At 45.9% G+C, this 18,675-nt stretch overlaps 1 long non-coding RNA gene across 1 annotated transcript; it reads left to right on the top strand.

Moving 5' to 3' along the window:
* Nucleotides 1-9,974: 9,974 nt before the first annotated feature.
* Nucleotides 9,975-13,516, top strand: LOC125909525 (uncharacterized). The gene is made up of 3 exons (XR_007453714.1): nt 9,975-12,299; nt 13,135-13,220; nt 13,342-13,516. It is a non-coding gene; the product is annotated as an uncharacterized LOC125909525 (long non-coding RNA).
* The last annotated feature ends 5,159 nt before the right edge of the window (nt 13,517-18,675 follow it).

Genomic DNA, 18,675 nt, shown 5'->3' with positions numbered 1-18,675 from the left:
CAGACAAACCGGTACCAGCCTTAAAAACCAGAGGAACCCTTTCCTCAGGCTCAGAGTGCTCTCAGCTATTTTTGTTTTGCTCCTGCACAGAAAGAGGTCTAAAAACTTCAGTGAAACAGGGCATCAGGTATTAAAGTAGAGCTTCCCATTCCCATCTCCTCACTCAGTAAATGGTAGGACTTGGGCATCCAGCCTGATCATGGGACTGTGGGACCCCTGGGCCTGGGGCCTGAAGCCAGCTCAGGGCTCAGGTATTGGGGCTGCTTCATGACACCCAGCTTCCCTTCTCTCTCTACTTCCCTTCTCCACTCTACCCCTCACCAACTTCAAATCACTAGCATCACACACTTTAGTGAACTTAAAGATCATGCTAGTTTGAGCACCTGATGTTACAGAAAAAGCCCAGAGATGAGGAGCAGAGATGCTGACTTTTGAAGGACACTCAACTAGTTATAGAAGAGTAGCTCATTAGCCAGTTTATACCACTAACCTTTTCAGTACATGACCCTCTTCCCCACTTCTCTCTTTCCCAAACAAGGTATGGTAGCCAGCCTCCAAGATGGCAGTCACACCCTGGCATAGCCCTTCTCCCATCACATCAGGGGAGGTCTGTATGACCAATAGAATATAGCAGATGGAATGGGATGTCACTTCTGAGATTAGGTTATAAGAACTGTGGCTTTTGCCTTGGGCTCTCTCTCTCTCTCATTCCCTCTCTCTTTTACTTAGATCATTTACTCTGGGGGAAGCCAATTGCCACATCATGAAGACAGGCAGGCTATGAAAGGCTCACATGGTGAGGGACTGAAGTCTCTGGCCAACAACCAGTGAGGAACTAAGGCCTACATGACGGAGGTCCCAAGCAGATCCTTCCCCAGTTGAGCCCTCAGATAGCTGCAGCCCTAGCCAGCAGCTTAATTGCAACCTCATGAGGGACCATGAATCGGAAACACCATCTGAGCTACTCCTGGATTCCTAATTCACAGAAACTGTGAGATGATAAATGTCTGTTGTTTTAAGCTGCTAAATTTAAGAGTATTTTGTTATATAGGAGTAGATTAAAACCACTAGAGTTTTTTCCTGGCTGTTTTTTTCCCATTTGGAGAGGGAGAGGGGGAGGGGGAGGGGGAGGGGGAGATGAAGGCAAATCCTAGTTTACCAGTCAATAAGACCTTGTCCTACACTATTTTAAGAGATGAAACTGTGGCAAATCAGGAAAAAAAAAAAAAAAAAAAAAAAAGGAAGCTTCCCTAGAGGCCTGGGGCAAGAGCCTCATTAGCACAGGATTAAGTGTCTTTCCAGGACTAAGTGAAAGAATTCTAGTTGCTGGGCTGCTAGCATGCACCAGCTCCCTTTATAGAAGCTGTGAGCATGTGTGGCTCATGCAAGTGGTAACCACATAAGATGCATAATGTATAGACCTTACAAAGCTTTAGAAATGGAGTTAGTCTTTGGCGGCTATTTTGTGACTGAAGGGTACTCCCTTAAGTTAAAGGCGATTTCCTGTGATTCTGGCTTCTCTGTTGGGATGGAATTTCTGTGTGGTGTTTTAAGAGGCTTCGGAAAAGGCAGAGCCTAAACTCAATTCATCCTCCCCACCCCTATTCACTCCCCACACGCCCCCCTATTCACACCCCTGTCTGCTGAATGTACACAACTAAGAGAAGAAGCTCTTTGAAAGGTGCCTGAGCAAAAAGTGCTCCTTCGGACAGACTTTCTTGTTGGAAGGTCCAAAACTGTAAGGTCCTTATGCAAGAGGCTCTAGCCTACGCACTCTACCCTATATGCTCAAAAGTGAGCTCTGTCTTGTTTTCTATCCAGAAAACCTATAGCTGGAAGCATAACGGGCTTTCCTGTGCCCAGAATTTGTTTCCTAAAATATAGCTAAACTAGGTTAATGCCTTTTTTTTTCCTTATCTTTTTTCTTTTTCTTTCTCTCTTTTTTTTCCTCCCCTTGAAATGTAGATTCAGAGCCTCTGGGAAACTTTCTAGCTTCTTATTTTAAAGATACAACAAGAATACAGCTGTTAACTTCGTTTCAGGAAGCATTTCAAGCAGGCAAGCCAGAGAGGTGGGCCTGACCAGCTCTCCCAGGTCAGTCAGAGACAATGAGAGCTGGCACAGAGCCTGTGCAATGCCATGGTGTCTTACTGTACATAATAATGCCAAGTTCATTTGGTGCAGCTGGGGGAGGGCTGGAGGCATTTTCAGAACTATTGTTTCTGAGCCAACAACCTTGTCTCTCCAGCTGTTCCGTAGTCTCTTAAAGGAGACCAGGAAGTAGAAGAAAATGAAGAAGTTGGAGCCAGAAGTCAGTTTCGGCCAACAGGAACAATGGGTACAATTGTGCCTCTCACACAGCGGCAACTGGTCTCAAGGAGGATTAAATGAAATTATGTCCATGCTGTTACCATCAGGACAGTCTCACCATGGGAACTTCCGGATGTACTTTTTCAGAATCTTAGGGTTCTGGGAAGACCATTCTAGTCAAAGAGAGATTCTAGAAGAAAGTCAGAGAGTGGCCAGTTCTTGGGTGACCTCTAGAAGCAAGAGAAAATGCAAATATGTGCTTTCTTCAAAATGAAGGCAGGGGAATTGATGCTGTTGGAAGGGTTTTTGTGCCCCCCTTTCTTCTGTTTAGAGTCGCTTTCTCTCTTCAACATGGCGTCTGTGTTCCATTTCTCACAACCTGCTACATTTATAGATCAAAAGACCAGTTGCCAAAAACTCAGTGACCCAACTCTCTTACCTCTGCTGATGACTCTCAAATGTCTATCTCCAGCCCTGACCCCATTCCCAGGTACCTGCTGGAAATCACTAGCTAGATGTCCATCCTACCTTAAGTTCAATTTTTCAAAAGGACATCTTTCTCTCAAAATGGTTCCAACTCCCATTGTTAGCTAGTAAATAAGGGATACATTTTTTTTATCTATTAAAAAATTTAATAGATAATAGGGGTGCCTGGGTGGCTCAGTTGGTTAAGCGTCTGACTTCAGCTTAGGTCATGATCTCGCCATTCTGAGTTCAAGCCTTGCATCCCTCTCTGTGCTGACAGCTCAGAGCCTGGAGCCTGTTTCAGATTCTGTGTCTCCCTCTCTGTCTCTCTAAAAAATAAACAAACATTAATTTTTTTTTTAATTTTGGGGTGCATAGGTGGCTCAGTTTGTTAAGCGACCGACTCCTGATTTTAACTCAGATCATGAACTCATGGTTTGTGAGTTCTGGCCCTGCGTCAGGCTCTGCACTGACAGTGTGGAACCTGCTTGGGATTCTCTCTCTCCTTCTCTCTACACCTCCCCTACTCACACACACACACACTCTCTCTCTCTCTCTCAAAAATAAATAAATAAATAATCTTAAAAAAACATTTTTTTTTACCCTTTACTCTCTTTCGTTCCCTGTTCCAAACTGCTCCCCACACCTGGTACATGTTCTTTAAAATGTCTTTTGAAGTCCTCTTATTCTTTCCAGATCTTCGCATGCTATCCCACTGCAAGTCTTCCTTCTCTGACATCTGGATTCCTGTCCCTGCTTCTCATCACCTCTTCACTTCCAATGCTCTCTCTCCCATTTATTTGAACACAATGTGACCTTTGTATCAGTCAAGATAGGCTAGGCTACACTGCAGTAACAAATGATTCCAAAATCTCACGATAAAGGCTTAGGTCTTATTTACATTATAGATCCATCATGGACTTGTTCTGGCACTGCTCCCAGTTGTTGTCATCCTGGGACTTAAGTGAATGGAACATTCCCTGTTTGGGACTCTGTTGTTTTCAGGGCAAAGGGAAAAGAGAGCACAGTGAACCATGCTATGATGGTCAAAGCTTTTGCCTAGAAACGACATACATCCCTTTTACATTTCATTGGCAAAAGCATCACACAAATCTGATGTCATCTAGGTAGGGAGGTATAATCCTTTCACAGGGAAAGGACAAATGATCGTGACCACCACTGCAGTCTTCTGTGGTACTCATTCCTGTACCTGAGCTTTCCTCTTCTCTCCAGGACCCAAATCTCATGTGTTGGAACCTCAGCCATCTCACTGTCCTGCTTATTCTCTCTGGCTAAGAGGGATTTCTCTTTTCCATGACGTTTTATAGACTTTATCATCAACAGCTCCCATACTGGATTGGTTTTAGGTGTCTATCTGCCCATGGCCCTTTAGGTGGTCTTGTGATCCCCTACTCCTGGCCACAGCTGACTGGATCTTCAGGGATGGCAAGTGACAGAAGGATAGTCAAAATATAGGCTCACAGAGGCCTAGGGGCTGGACCAATCTAATACAGAAAGAACTACCAAACAAGAAGGAATATACCACTTGAGGGGGTAGTTAAGGCTGAAAGGATGCCTCAAGGTAGAGTCAGAGCAGCTGGAAGCTCTGGCTGAGTAAGCTGAGGTTAGGAGAGAGCTGAAGCCACAGGAACAGAGGAGGTGGCCTTAGAGAGAGGAGCAGACACACACAGCAGGGACACCACGAGAGAGGGCGGGGCCTGCTGAGAGAGAGGTAGAGGGGACTTGCCATGCCTCACCTCTATCTTACTTCCAGTGCCACACACATGGAGTCTTACAATAAGTCCCTATTTTCTTGAGACGGTTTGAGGGGTCTCTGTTTTTAGTATCAGCAAATCCTAAATAAAGTCACCTCGAGCTTGGAGAAATATCGACCGTCAACTTGTTTCACATGAATTCAGTTTGACCTGCCCATTTAGACATCAGGCCCCTAAAGCAAGGCATGCATTTGTGTTCTCCATGAGCCTACCATGCAGCGTAGGCTTCCATACACATTCTGGAAATGGCTTGCCATCCACGTCCACATGCTTTTGCCTCATTGTCATCATCGTCATCTTCTTTATGGCCAACTCTAGAAAATCAACCCAAGGCCTTACTGCTGAACAAATCAGAAAGGAAATATGCATTTCCTCCCCCAGGAGACAGTCTCTATGCCCACCGAGCACAAATTTCTGGGATCTTCATAGTCAACACGCTGTGGACAGTGGGCACAGAGTGGATTTTTCAGAACTGCTGGAGCCCTGTCTCCAAGCCTCTCATTCATTGCCACCCCCCTGGGTAAATTGCTGGGTCTCAGATTCAGCCTCTTGAAAATGGGGTTAACATCTGGTTATGGTGAGAGAAAATAATAAAAGTATAGAACTATTGGCAGAATAAGAAATCAGCAGAATAAGAAATGCTTAGTAGCAGCAAGTCCTCACCTTGCTTAACAAAATGCCCCATGTGCTCAAATCAGCCTGATATGAGATGCATAAAGTGAGTGGATGGGAGGAGCCAGCTGCTGGCCACTTGGGCCACTGGTCTGCTTCCACAGAGCCTTCAGATAGCCTTTGTCTCTCTTCCCCCATCCCTTCGGCCTTCTAAGCTCCCACGTGGATGTCAAAGTTTGGGGAACAGGGGCAGCCGAGACCACATACAGTTTTTTCATGTGTGTGTTTGTGCATACCCAAGAATTGTTCAACCCAGACAGTCTTTAGTTGGGGTCTGAAGAGACTGCACTACTTTTCCCACCCATCTAGACATTGATTTTCTGCCAAGAAAAGGAAAAAAATAGATTATAGAGATAGATGAAAGACAGATAGATTCACGGACAGACCTCTCCAGTTAACAGCAGCCTTTCATTCCTGGGAAGTGTCTGTGTTTAACAGGATTCCCAGGAGGTGAGCAGAAAAGACTTTTCCTATGAAGGAGTTGGCCCCACTCACTATGCCCCTGGTTGTCTGCAGGTGGAAAGACCACCTGGGTTTCGCTGTTCAGAAGAATGGTCAAGAGAAACTTCAGCTGTTCTCATTCTTCATATCCCAATGCGAGACAGCAGGGAAATCATTTGAGACCAGTGGCTATCCCCAAACTCCCCTGCTAGTTGGCACTTAAGGGACCTTATATTAGTTTGCTTGGGCTGTCCTAACAAAGGAGCACAGACTGTGTGGCTTAAACAACAGAAACGTGTTGTGTCACAGTTCTGGAAGCTAGAAGTTCCATAAAGGGCTGTCAGCAGGGTTGGTTCCTTCCGAGGGCTGTGAGGGGTAATCCATCCCATGACCCTCCTCTCGCTTCTGGTGGTTTGCTGGTGATCTTTGGCACCCGTGGCTTGTAGAAGCATCACCCCGTCTCTGCCTTGGTGTTCTCCCTGTGTGCTTGTCTGTCTCCAAATTTCCCCTTTTTATAAGGACACAAAACTTGTTGGATTAGGATTTACCTTAATGACTTCATTTTAACGTGATGACCTCTGTTAAGACTTTATCTCCAAATAAGGCCACATTCTGAGATAGCGGGATTTAAGACTTCAACATATTTGTGTGTGTGTGTGTGTGTGTGTGTGTGCGTGCGTGTGCACATGCCGGGTTCACAATTTAACTCACACAAGGCCTCATCTCATCTGACCCAACATGGGAGGTGTGCACTCACCCTACCAGACCTGAGTTTATAAGCAGACACACTGACTTTCTCCCTTTGAGTCTTGACCTCATGGACTTAGCCAGAGGCTGGGGCAACAGACTGATTAAAGCCCGCACTGCTTGAAAAGCCCATTGCAGGGAGGTTCCTTCCATTAAAGCACCTCCGATCATTTTTGTGATTTTTCCAAGTTGGTGCATGTTCTCAGCTTTTCCCTCTTATTCTAACTCTTTATACGTCTTTGGGAAGGGTGGGGAGGAGCGCCTGAAGGCTGGCGGCCTCCCTGGACTTCGTGTGACTCTCTACAGCAGGACTCTCACCAGGCGGCCACTAAGGGAAGGTAGCAGGATCTCAAGAAGCTTTGGGCTGTGAAGCTGTCATTCACGGAGGTGGAAACTCTGAGGTCAGGCCTAGCTCTGGTGTGGGAGTTAGGAGACAGAGGAGGTGCAGGGGCGAGGGAAGGACCAGGAGACCAAGGAGGGGACAAAAGAGATTTGTTATTATTACAGGCTTTTCTGTAAGCTAGGTAATATGTGAGTTGTGCAGATAAATGTTCTCTTCATTAGGCTGAAAGGAAATTGTGTGTAGTCATTGGGATTGTGTTTGACTTTGTGTAACAGAAAATCTGAAAATAATAGAGGCTTTATTTATTTGATTGACCTTTATTTCTCCCTTACATAAAAGAAGCCTGGAGGTAGGCGATCCAGGGCTGATATGGTGTATGACAGTCTCATGGTCATCAGGGAACAAAGCTCTACTTAATATACTGTTTGCCAACTTTAGCCATGTCTCCTCATGGTCCCTGATGGCTGCTCAGCTGCCAGCCATCATCTGCAGATACCAGGTAGCAGAAAAAAGGTCTCAGAGACCCCATACATTACTTCTGCCTACATCTTATTGGGCAGGTGGCCATGTAATCCTTTCTCTGGGTAGTTATGTACCTAGTAAAACCTGGGGATTTGTTATTAAGAAAAGAAGAAAGAATGTTGAGGGCAAACAGTGGTCTCCACCACTACACTATCTATGAAGGAAAGAAGTTCCTATCTAAATTCCCAAGTTCATCCTCAGCAGGAGAATGTTTCTGAAGCATAAATTCTTTGTCCCGGAGGATCTCATGTCCTCCTGTATCTGAACCATCCCTCAGATCTCAGCTTCAGCCTCAGTTCCCCAGAAATCTCCTGGGTCCTGTAGCCTGCATTAGCCTCCCTGTCTTATGCTCTCATTGCACCTTGGGCTTCTTCTTTAAAGCACTCGGCACCCTTGTCGTCATTATCGGATTGATCTCAAGTTATTTGTGTACAGAGTGATTTCCTTGTAAACTGGACAGTAAGCTTCATGAGGGCAGAGACTCTGCCTTGTTCACCATTATCTCCATAGTTGATGGAGGAGAGGAAAAACTTCCCTCTACCCTTTTAGGTTCTGTGGCTGGACCTAAGAATTAAACTGACATAAAACAGATTAACAAGAGAAGAGCCTACAAATTTTATTTCATATTTTTACATGTACACAGGAGTTTTCAAAAGGAAAATGAGGACCTCAAAAAGCTGTTAGGCCCCAGTACACTGTGGGGATGTGATAAGATAAAGGGGCTTGGGTCAGGGGCAGTATATTGTGGGCCGGTGACTAGAAAATGTATGGGGGAAACCAATAAAAGATAAGTGTTATCTTAGCGGGTTTGTTTGTATGGGTTCTTTTTGGCATCTTCTTCCAGTCTCTGGTGAGACAGGGGTGAAAGTCACCTTTCTCAGAGAAATTTTATGACCTGCTTTAGATTAAAAAAAAAAAAGAAAGAAAGAAAAAAGAGGGGGATGGGGAGTCAAGAGCCCTTCCTGCATCTGCTGTTTCTCAAGTGACTTCAGTTCAAAATAATCACTAAAAGTGGCATATTTTGGGGTGGCACCTTCTGAACCCCTCCAGAGAACTTTGATAAATATTCATTAGCTGACTAACTGTGAGTGATTAGAATACTAGAGAGGCTCCAGATTCAAGGCCATTTCCAATGAGACTTTTCTTTAACTGACTTCCCTGGCTGAGACGGGGCAAACCTGGATTCTCATACACCTGCCAGGATTTGTGCGGCTGGAGTGCCCATGCTGATGTCTGGGAGGGATGTGGGTTGGGGCTTTCAGACCAGCCTCTTGGAGGAGGACTCCCATGATAAATTCCACTTTACAAAAGCAGCTCCATCCAGAAGCACACCCAGGAGCAGGAGCAGAGGGGAACAGGAACTGTAGCAGTGTGGGTGAGTTTTAGATCGGAAAATGCAACTGGCCGCCCAATGTTTTGGGAAGAAAAGTAGGTCACCATCCTGCGCTCAGTCCAATGGCATCCCCAGGGCCTAAAGGGGAAGAGTTGTGTGATCATAGATTGTGGGCAAATTTGGTCATGCTCAACTTTATGAAAACTACCTGCCCCCACACCCTGTCATTCTCCAGGCTCCTTAAAAATCAAGGAAAGATCAGTCCAGGTTGTTCAGCTTTTAAGTCTTGGTTACAGAATCCTTCCGAGTCCAGCTTTTTTTTTTTTTTTTTTTTTTACTTTTTTTTTTTTTTTTGAGAGAGACAGAGAGAGGGAGAGAGCACAAGTGGGGGGGGGGCAGAGAGAGAGAGAGAGAGAGAGAGACAGAATTTGAAGCAAGCTCCAGGCTCCCAGCTGTCAGCACAGAGCTCTACACGGGGCTTGAACTCACAAACGTCACAAAACTTGAGATCGTGACCTAAGCTGAAGTCTCACACTCAACTGACTGAGCCACCCAGGCACGCCTCCTGTGTCCAGCTTTTAAAGAAAAAGCTTTTAAGCACCTTCCAAACCAAAAGGCAGAACCCAGAATCCAGAATGGCTTCCAAACCCTCCATTTTGAACTTATCTAATGAAAGAAGGAGCATTCTGTTCTCTAGCATAGGGTCCTGGGGTTTTAAAAGAGAAAACAAGTTTGGGGGAGCTCTTGGTGGGGGGGCGGGTGGTGGGGCAGAGAAGTCTTACGTACATCTCTGTTATGAGGCCAATGAGAAGCTCTGTGGACGGGGCTCCCTCCGACGCCCCAGCCCAGGGAAGGAGAGGAGACCAAGATTGAGAAATGAAAACTCCTCCAATTTGGCAAACAAAACCTCACCCCCTGCGTCGTGCCCTTCCACGTTCAGCACTTTGATATTAGTCATAACAATCCGGTCATACAGTAACCACTTCTCCTTTTGACTGAGAAGCTGAAAGTGATACTCACCCGGGGTGTGATTTGGGGATTTTCTGGGGCAGGACTGTTGAGGACATGCTGGAGTTGTCCCCTCCTGGTTTGCAAGAGCTGATTATTAAATATTCGAAAATGTTGTGAGTCTGCTGTTAAACCACCGGTAAGTTGAAATCTGTCGTGGTGGGAGTGTTTACACCGTGGAAACTGGCAAATAGTACAAATTCGGATTTTTGTTTTTCTTTTCTTTTCTTTTTTTTTTTTTTTTTCTTCAGAGAGCTAGCTGGTTTACCAGCACACACTGCATTGCTCGCATTACTCCCGAGGCAGAAGGAGTTCTGGGAGGGCTGGAGGAAGTGGTGGGGGGAGACCAAGGAGTGAGCGGAGTGACGGTGTTCCGGTGTTTCCCCGGATATCTGTGTGACGTCATCCTTCTCCATTCATCCTACATTCTCTTGGAGTCGGTGCTTTCTCCGTGGGAACACCGATGGATTCCACTACCGCTTCTTCAGGGAACTTGAACAAGTTTACTTTCACTCGCCCCTGCGCTCAAGGGCTCCAAGAGCACAGCTTCCAAGAGCACCAGGCCCATTTTTCTCGCAGAAAGAGGAGAAAAGGAAAAGCTGGAGAGGCGCCTTTAATGGCGACAAGTCAACGGAAAAGTAGATATGGGCATCCTGATAATCAAAGGTTGGCTTCCTTCGCATCCTCTGATAAAATCGGCAAGCCAAGTGTGCCAGTGATGGCCACAGGCGGTATTATGGAAGTGGATCCCTCTGCTTCAGATTCCATTTTCAGAAGTCACAAAAGGTTGAAAACGAAATATTTTCATGAAAAGGATAATAAATGAGACCAGGATTGGTATAGAGAAAGATTCTTAAATTTTACTGCACTGGCCGGCCTAGGGAAGAGAATGCGTGCAAAAAACAGATTTCCAGGACTTTCTTTGAAAATTTTGGATTCTGGAGGCCTATAGAGGAGACCAAAAATCAGCCTTTTTAAAATTAATTAAATTATTTTTATTTGTTTGTTTTTAATGTTTATTTTTGAGAGAGAGGGAGAGAGAGAGAGAGAGAGACAGCGTGTGAGCAGGGGAAGGGCAGAGAAAGACGGAGACACAGAATCCACAGCTGAGCTGTCAGCACAGAACCTGATGCTGGGCTCGAACCCATGAACTGCGAGATCATGACCCGAGCCGAAGTCAGACGCTTAACCGACTGAGCCACCCAAGCACCCTGAAAATCAGCCTTTTTAAAAGCTCCACTCCCACCCATCATTCTGCCACTGCCTCAGGACTCCAGTCTGAGAAACTGGTCTAGAGAGGGTCCTCAGGAGGCATTTGTTGATGGTAGACTGGTTCCTGGATGGGCCCTCCTCAGGGCCCAGGCCCTGCTCTGCCTCAGGTGTTCAAGATTCATCCACTGGCATAAGTGGGCCCAGTACCCAGTTTAGGAGTTTACCCATCCTGATTTCACTGGGGACGGTTACTGTGGTGGAACAGTGAACACTAAGGACAAAGCACTGGATGATTTGGTTTGAGTCAATGTGCCAGGCCTCAGCCTCCACTAGCTGCTGTCCAGCCCTGGGAGAGGCATAAAGGGGAGTGTGGGGAAGCTCTGGGAGGCACCCTTCATCTAGAGGGAGGTCAGCCCTCCAAACTCCTGTCCACCCACACTGGCCACCCCGCCTGCAGCCACCATGCCCCAGGGCCATGCCCAGAGCAGGACAGTCTCCCTCCCCATCCAGCCCCCTCCAGGTATCTAGGGATGACAGTGGATTTTTGTATCTCAGCATGAGTGCAAGGACGCCCTCCCCCCATGGGCTCAGAGAACCTTCTGGGAACTATTCAAAGCTGCCAGAAGTCGGTTTTTCTTGCTGGAAGCACCTCTTGAGAGTTTACATTTATAAAGCCTGGCAAAATACATTCTGAAGAACCCAAATTAATTTGCAAAGATGAGGTGAAAAGGGGCCATAGCATCCCACAGATGGGCTCCCTCTGGGAAGCTACTTATCCACAGTGGTTCCCCCTCTGCCACCCCGGGAAGACATCCCACTCCCCATTCAGATGGCTCAGCCCTGCCAGAGGGCGTCATGGTAAGAGAAAGAAAAGAAAAAAAGAGAAAAAAGAAAAAGGAAAAATGCTAGTCTTCACCTCTGTCTATTGTACACCATGTCATCCGAGAAGAATTCTACTGCACTTCTTCCTTGACTGTGCTCTTTATATTCTGTAAGCCACTTCCTGTTTCCATTTCTGGGTCATAAGCCAAGCTTACAGTTGGTATGATTCACTCAGCCAGGAGGCCCAGCTATTATCACCCCTCAGAGATCATGGCTGCCTCTCAGGGAGGGATCAGAGGATACAACTTGGAAGGAGAAGATATCGGTTCATTCTTAGGAAAACATATGAATTTTCCTAGGCTTTTTGGAATGCTTCATGCCTAGGACCAGAAGGTTGGCATGCCTGAAAAATCTGTGACTTGATTGGTTTGCATTTTTCTGCTGTACTGATGCCCAGCTCCTCAGCTCCTTGGAGAGACTTTTTGCAAAGACCTCACTGGATGCTTTGCTTTGCCAAGGGGTCAGGCCTGCCAGGCAATCTTCAGGCAGCAGCTGGTAGTCCCTGAGGAAGACATGAACAAGAAGCCATTTGAAAGCATTATCTTCTAGAAACTAAATTTCAAAACAAGGAAGAAACCACAGCTCAGATGTAAGTGGTTGTTCAGTAACCTGAGTTCACATGAAGATGGTCAAAAATAGGTTTTGCACAATTCTATTGCCTTCCCCTTATGATTGCTAAGCAGTTTACTCCTCCTGATTTAATCGGGAAGGATTATTTTGGAGGAACACTGAGTGCTAAGGACAAGACACTAGACGGTTTGGTCAAGGTCAATGTGCCAAGTCTGTATGGACTGCTATTGTGTCTTCCCAGTTCTGTTCTCTGAACTTTTTTCTGTGAAAATGTAAGCTGGAACCCACCTGAGATGGCCCAGAAAATGCAGAGTGCGAATCTTTTCCCCATGCCTCTGAGTGAGCCACGCAGTCAGGGATATGTGGGGCCAGGGGAGTGGGGCAGGGCTCCTGTAAGGGTCGCCCATGTTGCAGACATCTGAACATTACCTCTTCCTCTACAGCAGGGAAGAGAAGGGGGAGACAGAAGAACAGGGAGAGAAAGGCCCAGAAACTCAGGCCAGCCTGTGAGATAGAGATGAGGGTTGCTATCCGGAAAGCAGTCAGAAATGCTGTCCTGACTCTCCAGAGAGCTTAGTCCTGAGCTCAGGGAGATATCTCACAAGAGAAAAACAGATATTTGGAGTCTAGTCATGTAGAGAAGCATCAATGCCTTATGTAGATCTACAAAAAACAACACGAAAAATGTCTTCCTCTTCATTATTGAGGGTGTAGGGACATAGGAATTTTCATACTCTACTGGTGGGAATATAAACTGGAGAAATTTCATAGGTTGGCAACTCGGTAATGTATGTTTGAGGCAGAAACAATGCTCTGCACTCACCAAACTCTGTGTTTTCTTCCTGCACACACAGGGAAACTGCATTTCCCGCCTCTGTTGAGTTAGGAGTGGTCATGTGACTGAGTTTCAGACAACTGGAAAGTGGGCAGAAGAAGTGATGTGAGTCAATTTCAAGCCTGGCCCTAAAACCACCTGTGCAATTCTCCATTCTCTCTCTCCCTCTGTCCTCTCTCTCATCCTTTGTCCCCCTCTCTCATTTTCTCCTCCTTTTGCTTATCAGCTGAAATCAGAGGATCCGCTGAAGAACTCCAAGTCACTGCCAAATGGAAAGCCATCATATGAATAAATTCTGTTTCCAGAGGACTGGGTAGAGCTCCTTCCACCCCCACCAACCAGATGACCTATACTGAACTGTAATTAAAGAGAAATAAGTCTTTACTGTGTTAAGCCAATGAGATCTGGGTGCTTGTTACAACCTTTAGCCTATCCTGACTGATGGGATATGAAAATCCTTAAATATGTCCATAAGCTTTGATCTAGCAATTACATTCTTCAGAACATATCCAAAAGGAAAATATTAAGAAGAGTTACTATAGTATTGATTATAATAGTAAAAAAAAAAAGTTGTCAACATTAACTTCCAATGAGATTCATTAAGTACAACTCTTCAAAGAAACTTTAGACACGTAATATCATTGAAATGTATCTATTGACATGAAAAGTGTTTATGATATGATAGTACATGAGAAAGAACAAGTAACAAAAACATGGAGGGTGTGAACACATAACCATTTATACAGGCACATATGCATAGAAAAAGTTCTGGAAATATACCACAATAACAGTGATTATTTCTGGTAATAGGATTACAGATGGCTGGCTTTTTTTTTTTTTTAATTGTCTCTTTTCTGCAGTTGTATGCTGTTTCTACAATGAGCATATATTTCTCGAGTTGAAAAAATTTTTAAATTTTTTTTAATGTTTATTCTTGAGACAGAGACAGAGCGTGAACAGGGGAGGGGCAGAGAGATAGAGGGAGACACAGAATTCCAAACAGGCTCCAGGCTCTGAGCTGTCAGCACAGAGCCCGACACGGGGCTCAAACTCACGGACTGTGATATGACCTGAGCCGAAGTCCGACGCCCAACCGACTGAGCCACCCAGGCACCCTGAGTTGAAAAAAATTTTAAAGTAGCCTACTGGAAATGGGTAGCTCTCCTTCAAACCTGAAGGCTGGCCTTGCTCTTGCTGAGTGTAAGTGTACTGTGTGCAAGGGAAATCCAGGTCCCTTGGATGCTCTACGGGTCAGGGACTAAAGCCCCACCATTCATAAGGGTAAACATCTATTTCATTTCCATCAGTGGGAACAGCTCTCAAGCCCTTCACATGGCACTAGGCTCAGTCCACCAGAAAGACCGCCCTGGCTTTAAGGAAGGAAATGCCTTTTCATCACAAGGTTTTCCAAGATTTCCTCAGAGAGGACCCTTTTTAGATCCTAGTTTAGAGGATTTGGGAAAATTGCGGCCTCAGATCTCCTTCCCCCCTGAGAGGAGCTGGGTGATGTAGTCGGTGCCCATGCTGTGGGGAGCAGGGCAGGAAATTACACTCTTAACTATAGGTCTTTATTCAGAAACCAGAAGCCTCACCACAAAATAAATTCAAGAGCCCTGAAGCCTTGGTGCCTTGACCTACAAGATCAAAGAGTCTCACGCAATCTCTCCAAGTGAACTTCGAACAAGAGGCAATGTGGCAGGTTTTTGTTTTGACCTTCCAACCACATGATCATGCCAGAATTAAGCTGTAACTCCAGCTTTTTTTCTTCTGCCAAATTATTCCCTGCCCTTTTCGGCAGACCCTCACACAGAGAGAATAAGCCACTGAGGTTTCCTGTTGAGGAAGGTTCTTTGTGTTCTGTGAGGGGACCATATATTAACACAACCCATGCATAAGTTTTATGTATAGTAAGACCAAGCTATTTTAGTTGAACTTAATGGCCTTTTGGCAAACCACACGTCCCCAAAATGAAGACATGTGAGGAAACGAAGACTTATTTTTGACATGAGATCCCGATGTACTGCATCGGGAGACAGGCTTCCCCTGGAGCAAATGAAGAGCAGAGCATAAGGACCTACAAGAAAACCTTAGTAATTCTTTTCCATTCGCCTCCATGACTCAAATCCTACCTGCCCTTCAAGGCCCAGCTGAAGAAAGGGCCCATGTAGGGCTTCTGTGGGCAAGTCAGCCCACACCAATGCCTTTCCCGTCTCAAATTCCTTTCTGGTGAAAAGGCTGGCTTGAGCATTGTAGCCTGGATGCTGTGGGCTCTAGGTGGACACCTTCTGTTCCAGTACCATCAGGTTCACATCAGTGCACGGTTTTAGGGTTTCTTGGGGTTCCCACCCACTCAGGGCCTCAACCCCTTGAAGATTCCTCTTTTCCCCAGGTGCTGGGAACCCAACAGACAGTAGCAGCTAAGCACATAGGCATTGGAGCTAGAGTGCTGTGTGATCTTGAGCAAGTCACTAGCTTTTCTCTGAATTTTAGTTTCCTCTGTGACTGGTTCTTCGTTTGCACCCAAACTATTGAAATGCTTTGATGGCTGTGAGAGTTAAATGAGAGAATTTGTGTCATACGCTTCACACTCAAAAAAACTTAGTGTTTCTGTTTTTAAAAGTGGCCCCCAAATTCTTGGACACCTCCCAGCCAATGGTGCTCTGGGTCACCCCTCCTTGAATCTGGTCTCTGAAACTGCCTGACCAATAGAATATAGGTAAGAGATGCCACACCAGTTTCTGGCCCCAAGCCCTCAGAAACTGGCAGCCTCCACACCCTGCCTCCCTCTTGGAACCCAGACACCATACTCTGAGGAGCCTGGCCACACAGAGAGGCGTGTTCTGGCAGAAAGCCCCAGCTAAGGCATAAGCCAACAGCCAGCATAAAAGCAAAGTAGCTTTTGAGATGACTCCAGCTGCAGCCACCTTCTGACTGTAACCATGGAAATCGGAGATCAGAAGCCCTGGGCGAGAACTGACTTGCTGATGATTCCAGTCAACTCCCAGAACCACGAGCCATGAGGGTAAATTGATTGTTTAAGTCACTAAGTTTTCCAGTGACCTGATACTCAGCCATAGATATCAGCAGCCTTTACTTGTTGCTTGAAGGAAGTCTTGCATTGGTGCATGTGACCCTGGCCCTCCCAGTTTTGTAGAGTCGGTAGCGCCCTTCCCTGCCAACATGCTTACAGGAATCTGAATCCATCTGTGGACCGATGCGGGTTTTCTCCCCAGAGGAAATTTCTTAGCTCCCATGAAAATCGGTCCATCCAAAGAACTGTTTGGGAGGAAGGGCGCTGCCCAATTCTGCGACAGAACAGCCCCTTAACACCATGTGCTACCTTGTTCTATTCACGACATTTTCCATGGATGTTAGATCTCATTTTTTCAAAAACAATGTAAGTTTTCTTAAGGATAGGGACCCTGTCTAAATTTTATTTTTTGAGCAAGTTGCGATATTTGAGAAGCCCGTTATCACAGCTAATTGGAACCAGTTGAGTCTGTGAAAAGCATTAAGTCCATGATGATACTCAAAAGGGACAAATAGTCAAAAGTGTGCTAGAGAAAAGCCACACTGCCAACAGGAGTTTATTGGTGCCCAAACTCTCAATGAAAGAGAAAAACATATGGGGAGAAATCATTCTTTTGTTATTTCAGGGTAAAGATGGTTCGTGTAAATGAAAAGTCCAGGGGTTGGAGGGTTTCAACTGTTTCAGATTGTTTCAATGTGGATTCCTTATTGGGTCATTCAAGTAGTTACTGTGGTCGGCTCAAGATTTAAGAATGATTTTACCTGCTGAGTTGATAGTTGAAAAAATCTTTTTAATTTTTTTTTTTAACATTTATTTATTATTGAGAGACAGGGAGAGACAGAGCATGAGCAGGGGATGGGCCAAGAGACGGGGAGACACAGAATCCGAAGCAGGCTCCAGGCTCTGAGCTGTCAGCACAGAGCCCAACGCAGGGCTCGAACTCACAAACCGCGAGACCATGACCCGAGCTGAAGTCCGACGCTTACCCGACGGAGCCACCCAGGCGCCCCAATAGTTGCAAAAATCTTAACACTTAGGTCTAGGCTGGATTGCATGAATATTCAGGCATGAAGGATATTCAGTGGTGGGGTTGGGGGTCTTGGGGACAATGGTGCTGTTGGGGAGTGTCATGCACTCTACCCAATGGCTCATCCACAAGCCACTATCTGGAAGCATGTGTACATCTCCTGCTCTGTGGAACCATCTCCATACCTTTCCCTATCAACTGCCAACAAAGTGGCTTAACATGCTCTGTGTCCATTGGCTTCTATCAGTCAATCACATGCCTTTCCTATTAGGACAACACTGCACCGTACCCACCTCCAGGCTGGGTAGTGGCATCTTCTCTGTGCCCCAGGCTTTCGGTGCTTATTTTTATCTCAGTCATTACTCTGCTGTGCTGTGTCTCTACCCCTCTTCCAATAGACTATGAGCTACTCGTGGGTCTCGGACGGTCATTTGTTTTCCTCTTCCTGTTCCCTGGAAGTAGCAAGACCCTCCTTCAATCAAGTTTTAAATGAACAAGCGAATGAATAAAGTTTCCATCATTTCCTTAAAGTTTCAACTGGCACAGACTACCTGCTTTTCCCCAGATATGCCCTAATGCTTCTTTGTCTCTGAGAGAACTGTGTTTTCCATGTTCCAGGAAGCTTTCCTCGTACGCACAGGAGTGTAGCAGCAAGATCAGCTGCAAAATTTGTCAGACCCAGTGAAAGAGGAAGATGCCTGGTCAAAGTCTCTGTCTTCAAAACTTACTAATAATTTTGGGGCACCTAGGTGACTCAGCCGATTGAGCATACAACTTCTACTCAGGTCATGATCTCACGGTTCATGAGGTCGAGCCCCATATTGGGCTCGCTGCTGTCAGCACGGAGCCTTCTTCGGATTAAGGGTCTTTCTCTCTCAATAATAAATATCATTTTAAAAAATCTCTATAAAAAATTATTAAGAATTATAATAAACCAAACACAGTGTCCATAGCATTAAACCAAACACAGTGTCCTTCTAAGTACAGGGCCTCCTGTGGCCACAGTACCAACCCATGGAGCAGCTGCCCATTGCCTCACTCCTGCATGCCATGCCCTTCTTGGTAATCGTGGTTTTAATGTGGGAAACGACCTTTCCCTTTCCATGTGGCTTGGATGTGACTGATGCCACCACTGCTACCCCAGGGGTGATCCTGGTCTGGCCAATGCGAGCATCGCAGCACCCTGGCCACCGTCGGTTCACAGATGTGCATGTGACTCAAGTACAACCAATGAGAACCAGACCTCAATTTTGCTGAAGGAAAAAAGGTCCCTTTTGCTGGTGCTACTAAGTTGGCAGGAAGCAAGCCTAGAGCCCCTGGGAGTCACCACTTGGGGACATTCTGCCTGAGATAAAGCTGATCCTGAACATCAGAGCTGTGAGGGTGTAGCAGGTAGGGGAGAGATTCTTTTCAGCGTCATTTCAGTAGCTGATTGAGCCTGCCCTCTGGGCTTGTCTTTCTCTAAAATTTGTAGAAACTGATACATTTCCTTGGCTTCAGCT

The sequence above is a fragment of the Panthera uncia genome (genome assembly GCF_023721935.1).
Source record: "Panthera uncia isolate 11264 chromosome B3 unlocalized genomic scaffold, Puncia_PCG_1.0 HiC_scaffold_1, whole genome shotgun sequence".
Taxonomy (NCBI): Eukaryota; Metazoa; Chordata; class Mammalia; order Carnivora; family Felidae; genus Panthera; species Panthera uncia.
The sequence above is the reverse complement of the archived record's forward strand: the minus strand, read 5'-3'. Positions and strand labels throughout refer to the sequence as shown.